The sequence below is a fragment of the Furipterus horrens genome, unplaced genomic scaffold (genome assembly GCF_987537825.1).
Source record: "Furipterus horrens unplaced genomic scaffold, mFurHor1.1.pri manual_scaffold_1, whole genome shotgun sequence".
Taxonomy (NCBI): domain Eukaryota; kingdom Metazoa; phylum Chordata; class Mammalia; order Chiroptera; family Furipteridae; genus Furipterus; species Furipterus horrens.
The window spans coordinates 180,498,809-180,506,217 of NW_028327171.1; the positions used below are offsets into that span (position 1 = coordinate 180,498,809).

The 7,409-nt window shown below is 37.3% G+C and overlaps 1 pseudogene; it reads left to right on the forward strand.

Moving 5' to 3' along the window:
• Window positions 1-2,873: 2,873 nt before the first annotated feature.
• On the forward strand, window positions 2,874-3,694 carry LOC150022375 (small ribosomal subunit protein eS6 pseudogene; annotated as a pseudogene).
• The last annotated feature ends 3,715 nt before the right edge of the window (window positions 3,695-7,409 follow it).

A 7,409-nucleotide genomic window follows, 5' to 3' on the forward strand; every position in this document is an offset into this window, starting at 1 on the left:
TACTATGTGCTATTCTAAGTTCTTTGCATATTTTGATTTGTAAAGATTTACACAGACAGATATATACACAGAAATAGTGTCAAGGTCTTCATATAAAATATGTATATATTATGCATATATTTTATAAATAAATCATAGAAAAACTCTGTTCTCCACAAAATAATGTTCATATTAATCTTACCATTGTCATAAACATATTTTAACTAAATAATACATTTCTATCATGTCTTGATAATTGCATATTATTATATTAAGTAAATTTACTAAAATGAGTTAATTATTCTCCTACTGCTGACATTTTGATTGTGTCTTATATAATCCTAGAAATTTCACTCTGTAAAGAATACTTTTTTCCCCTTATTTTTATGAGTTGGTATCTTTTATTTTCCTTTTATATTCCTTGTGAATATCTTTTATTTCATTTTATAACTCATGGAATTCTGACTCACAGTGAACTGGAATAAAATTCTGACCTCATGATTTAGTAGCTGTAGAAAATTATAATCTATGAGACTCAATTTTCTCATCTTTATGCAGAACTGCATGAGTTGCTGCATAGAAATTTTTTAAGAATTGTGAGAAGATATAGAAAACCCTTGGAAGGCCTCTGTTCTCAGTAAATGTTAATTTACCTGTTCTGTGAGCTAACAAGGAAGAATAGCAGCATAGTATATACACAGGGTATGGAAAAAGTAGGTATATAGTTGTATGGAAAATCTTGCGATAATTAATAAATAATTATATAGGAATAAGCTCTGTTTCTTATACTCACAACTGTAAACCTACTTTTGCCCCACTGTGTAAATCCTTTCAAGTGGATCATGGTGGCCTTTCTCATGAGTTACAGTGGAAAAGTCCAACTGTGTATTTAAAAATAGTAAGAGTAATATAAATATCACACTAAATAAAATATTTTGACTACTACTACTTTAATAATAGCAGCCGCTATGGAGGGAATCTCCTGGCTGAGGTACCTTTCTAGAAATCTGTCTTTTGCATAACAGGCCTTTTGATCCAAACATGTGTCTTGTGAACCTTTCCCAGGACTCCTTATTTATAACTACACCTTGGCCAGCATAGTTCTTCTTACATATAATCTTTAAAACATATTGCAGTTGAATAGTTACTACCATTTCCTTTTCTGAATTTCTTTCTAGGACACATGGAAAAGCGGAAGGCCACTGTTCATGTATCCAAGCATCCTCCATGTCCAGATATTATTTTAGCAGTCAATAGAGTAAGTTTCTAAGCATCATGAGAATACATACTACATTGTGAATCTGAATGTATGAACACTATGCCTGGCATAAAATAATTTTAAATAAATGTTAAATAAATGAATGAATAAATAAAAAATAATAATATTAATTTTTTTTAAAAAGAAATCATTTGGAAAATAGTACCTTAGAAAACTTGGAAATGTTTCGATTGAAAATATAACTTATGCCCTGGCTGCTGTGGCTCAATGGATTGAGCATCAGCCTGTGAACCAAGTGTCGCTGGTTTGATTCCCAGTCAGGGCCTATGACTGGGTTGCATGTCAGGTCCTCAATTGGGGGCGCAAGTGAGAGGCAACCGCACAGTGATGTTTCTCTACCTTTCTTTCTCTTTTCCCCTCTCTCTATAAATAAATAAATAAACAAATAAATAAATTATTTTTTAAAAAATGAAAAGGAAATATAAATTACCCATCCATCCACTCATTCATTCAGTAAATATTGATTTAGAGTTTGTAATTTTCCAGGCAAGTGACTGAATATTACACTCAATATGACAACCTGGCTCTTCTACCAACTCAATCCCTGCTGTTTTTTGCAGCCAGAAGTTGTGGGGACTTATCTTCCTGGCACTGGAACCCTGGGCTGGGGGGCCTGGTGTGGAGCTGGGACTCCTCACTCCTGAGAGATCCATCTGGAATCTTTATCCACCACATGTGGGTTCCCTCAGGACACACACTTATACTCAACATCAGAAGCTTTCTTAGCTTGCTGCTAACAGCCCTTTCCTGATATGAGGATCCCCGCATGGCAGCCTCTTAAATACAAAAGATTAGAAGATAACAGAATATACTGAGATCCAGAGTGGCCTGAAAAATAATGAGTGTCTCAGGAAAATGTCCTGGCAGGCATTTCCAAAGGTGTAGCCTTTCCTTAGTCTACTGGGAGCACAATATTCTTCATGACCTTTCTATCAGGAGGACTCAAAAATGACATCAAGACAGACCAAGAAGCCTTCCTTTGTAATGCCTCTGGAAACCCACCAGTTAGGTGATCCCCATTCTATTGGCCTCAGCCCTCAAAGAAATGATCACAGGCAGTGAAACACAAGTACCATATGATATCACCTAATACAGGAAACTAATGAACAACACAAACAAATGAGCAAAATAGAACCAGAGGCATGGAAACAAAGGACAGACTGAGAATGACCAGGGGAGAGGGGGGAAAGAGGGGAAAGGCGGGGGGAAGGTCTAGTCAAGGAAATAGTATGAATGACCCATGGACATGGACAACAGAATGGGGATTGAATGTGGGAGGGGGTTGCACAGAATAGGGAGGAGCAATGGGGGAAAAAAATTTAAAAAAAAAAGAAAAAAATATGACAACCTGGTTCACCTAGAGATTACAGTCTGCAGAGATAAATATTGAACACAATTCCAAAATTACTATGATTGATGGAGAAGTTCAATTGTAACTATATAATAAGGAATAAGACTACAGAAATTTCAGTTTACTTATAAAAGTATAGGAATTAGTGTATCAAATGATTCTTAATCTACATTTGTACTGTTTATGTTCAAGAATAACAATTGAATATATCACGATCAAGTTCCAAATGTTGGATGATCTAAATTATAATTCAACTCTTTTTCGTGGCGCCTTGGAGGCATTCGGGTGCCTCAGGATGAAGCTGAACATCTCTTTCCCAGCCACTGGCTGCCAGAAACTCATTGAAGTGGACGATGAATGCAAACTTCGGACCTTTTATGAGAAGCGTATGGCCACAGAAGTTGCCGCTGACGCTCTGGGTGAAGAATGGCAGGGTTATGTGGTTCGAATCAGTGGTGGGAACGACAAACAAGGTTTCCCCATGAAGCAGGGGGTCTTGACCCACGGCCGCGTCCGCCTGCTGCTGAGCAAGGGCCATTCTTGTTACAGACCCAGGAGGACTGGAGAGCGAAAGCACAAATCTGTTCGGGGTTGCATTGTGGACGCCAACCTCAGCGTTCTCAACTTGGTCATTGTGAAAAAAGGGGAGAAAGATATTCCTGGTCTCACTGATACTACTGTGCCTCGGCGCCTGGGGCCCAAAAGAGCCAGCAGGATCCGCAAGCTTTTCAACCTCTCTAAAGAAGATGATGTCCGCCAGTATGTTGTGAGAAAGCCCCTGAACAAAGAAGGTAAGAAACCTAGGACTAAAGCACCTAAGATTCAGCGACTCGTTACTCCACGTGTCCTGCAACACAAACATCGGCGCATTGCTCTGAAGAAACAACGTACTAAGAAAAATAAGGAAGAGGCTGCAGAATATGCTAAACTTTTGGCTAAGAGGATGAAGGAGGCCAAAGAAAAATGCCAGGAACAGATTGCCAAGAGACGCAGGCTGTCCTCTCTGAGAGCTTCTACTTCTAAGTCTGAGTCCAGTCAAAAATGAGGTTTTCTAAGAGTAACAAATAAATAAGAACTAACATAAAAAAAAATAAATAAAAAATAAAAAAAATAAATTATAATTCAAGGTCTAATGAAAATAAGTGTATTATAAACTCATCAACTGCAAAGTTGAAGGATGATGTGCACTATCAGAGGAACCACTTAAGATTAGCAGTTTGGAACTTGGCTATTCTCTGTCATAAGGTAAACATCTCTTTCTTGCTCACTACTCTTTGAAATAGTTAGCTAAATATTTAAATGCTAATGTAGTATAACTCATAAAATCTTAAGTGGACAAAAGTACCTCAAAGAGAAAGCAAAATATATTCAAATTTAAAAAAACAATCAAACCAACAAAATATACTATAATTCAATGTAGAAAAAAATTATTAAAGAAAAATTAAAGCTGACTTCCACAGAAGACTGAAGGTCCTAGATAGATAATTAAGAAAAGGATACTTTTAGACCAGGGGTCTGCTGCATGGGCAACAGCAGACCCTCCATATCACCCTGCCCAGGCTCTGTAGCTTCAGCTTCACTGGAGAGGACACTCCAGCGTCATCGCAAGATGACAGATACCGTGTCACTCCCGAGTCGGACTGCACAACCATTCTCGGCAGTGCAGATAGACTCTTAAGAAGCTACACCATCGTCTCTCGAGACGGACGGCTGCCGAAATGAAACGAAACTTTTAGACCAGACTGAATCTATAAGCTGAACATGGGTAACTTTCACTTCTGGCGATATAAAGCAAATAATTAGCATGCAGAATGCTTACCCCTTCTGATAGTTACCACATCTTTTACTGCTTTGTCCTCATAATTTTCTGGAAACAACAATAAAACCCTAAGATCCCTCAGCTGCTACCCACACAAATTACACTATGTGTGAATGAGGAGCTCTAGAAGAGATCCCTATAAGCAACGTGTATCAGCCTGAGTAACCTTTCCCACCTACCTCCCATTCTGGTGTAGTAGGTAGAGCCCCTCCCATCACTTCCTACCGTCCTAAAATTATCCTCTCAAGGAGCTCAGGCTTTAGAGAAAAGAAGATTCAGAAAGATTTCCCTGAGGCAAGAGGTTGCCAAGGCTTGTCTTTCTCCTTAGAAAGGGAAAAGAAAAAATCCAGTGAATACAAAATACATATGACTATTCCAACATACTCCCTATAGTCTCCATCTCATTAAATTCCTTTTGGATTCCTCTCATTAGGATGTTTAAATGCTTAAATATCTCCAACTTAAAAAATGAAAATAAAAACACAAAATGTTCTCATTATCAATGACATACAGTTTGTCAAATTCATCAGTCAGACTTTTTCCCCCAGTCTCCTCAGTTATTGATCAAATTTTTGTATGGAAATAAAATTCCATATAAAATCATTGCCAACCTAATTTCTTAGGTGCATTCAACATTTTTGGTCACTGCCTCCTTTAAACATTCCCTCTCCTTTGCTTGTGAAATAAATGACCTCTTGGTTGTACTTCTTGAAAGGACAAAACCAGTACCATTTGCTATTGTGGCACCATTTGCTGAGAAAGCCTATGACTTTGTTTAAACATGACTGCCATTTTACTATTCTGATCTTATGTCTCCAGGACTGGAAATTACTGGAAATCAAGAACAGAACATGACTAACTGCACCCCCACAGACACAGACAAAAGGTAACAGTGAAACAAACTGAAGTTTGTTCAAAATCTCCTGTGTTACAATGCCCCCAATAGCCCAGGGGTCACACAACAGCAACCCCCTCCATCCTTTTATAATCCAATAAAAGCCCAAAGCCCCCACTCCTCAATGGTGGTGCATATCTCCACACCTAGACCTTTCCCTCTCTTGGAAAGTAAAATAAGAACTTTGCCCTCTGCAGTTTCTTCTCTCTGTGAATTCTTTCACAGCCCACGTCACTGGCCACCTTAACACTCTTCTGATCAACTCTCAGCCTCCTCAACCCAACTGTTAGAGTTTGCCATGGTTTCTTCTCCTTCTACTCTCTCACTTAAGTCTACAGCTTCAGTTACCACTCTAGTCAATTGGTGACTAGACAGCCATGTCTTCCAAGTTTACATATTTAATAGGAAATAAGACTAAAGAAGTTTCAGTTTGTTTATAAAAGTATAGGGATTCATGTATTGAATGATCCTTAATCCACATTTGTACTTTTTATTCCAGATAATTTCATTAGTTTTCAAACCTATATATTGAACTATTACATATAGCCTCCACCTTATCCATGGGAGGTACATTCCAAGACCAGCAATGGATGCCTGAAATGACAGATAATGCCAAATCCTATGTATACTATGTGTACACACACACACACACACACACCTATTATAAAGTTTAATTTATAAATTAGGCACAGTAAGAGACTGACAACAATAATAAAAAAATTATAACAATATATGTAATAAAGTTATGTAAATGTGGTCTCTTTCCTTCTATCTCAGCAAATTAGCACAGATTTATTTTTCCTTTTTCACAATTTTATGGGTAGATAATTTATTCTTACTGTAAATATTAGCAACCTTACCATGATTTTTTTCTTTCCTTAGTAAATTGAAAACTTTCACCTTTTCACTTATTCAAGCATTTTACAGCTTCTTTAGCATATCCAAATTCCCAACATCTCATGCTTTGGAGCCATTATTAAGTAAAATAAGGGTCACTTGAACACAGCAGTGTGATACTATGACAGTCAGTTGATCTGATAACCCAGAAGGCTATTAAGTGACTAATAAGCATGAGTGTATACAGTGTATGTATGTTAGATGAAGGGACTATTCACATCCAGGACTGGATGGAGCAGGACAGGGGAGATTTCATCACACTACTTAGAATGGCACACAATTTAAAAGTTATCAATTGCTTATATCTGGAATTTTCCTTTAATATTTTCAAGCTGCAGTTGACTGAAACTGTGGAGAGTAAAACTGTGGATAAGGGGGACTACTGTACAGCTCCACTTGTGGATATCTTAGCAGCACCTAAAACTCAATATGGCCAACACCCAGTTCCTGACTTCTTTCCATCAAATCCCTCTCCACAAAGCAACAACCTGGTTCTCTGCCAGTGTTTCCTATATCAATACAGTGATCATCAATAGTCCACTTGCATAAATTAGAAACAAAATAATCTTATGCCTTACTCTTACATTCAATTAAATCTTTAGACTTTAATTCTTTAATATCTCTTAAACGTATTCACTCTTTTTTATCCTGTCTTTCAGAACCTTAGTACAGGCCTCCATTTTCCCAAGGTTTGATTTCTATATTATCTAATGATTTGTTTATTCATATCAGCGCATTCCAATTCAATGTTTCTTCTTACTACCATCTAAGTAATGTTTTGAAAGCTAAATTTCATCACATTTATCCTTGCTTAGAAACACTTCAATGGCTTTTTAGCTCACTTAGCTTAAAGACTGGTACCTTCATATAACACACAGTGCCTTACATGGTTTCAGCCCTGCCTATACCTCCAGTGTTGCCTTATACCATCCACTCTTAATCTTTATTTCAACTTCATAGGCACTTTTCTCAGTTCTGTAAAATGCCATACTCTCTCCCACCATAGGGCCTCTGCTAAAACTCTTCTCTCTGCCTATTATTCTCTCTGTTATTTTATCAACTTTGAAGAATAGTTATTCAGGTCTAATTTTATTTCCTGAAAGAACTTCTGAATATCCACAAAACCTTTTGTTATATACTCTGGTAGCAAACATGTCAATTCTTCATAGCTCTTAGTATTGCTATGTAT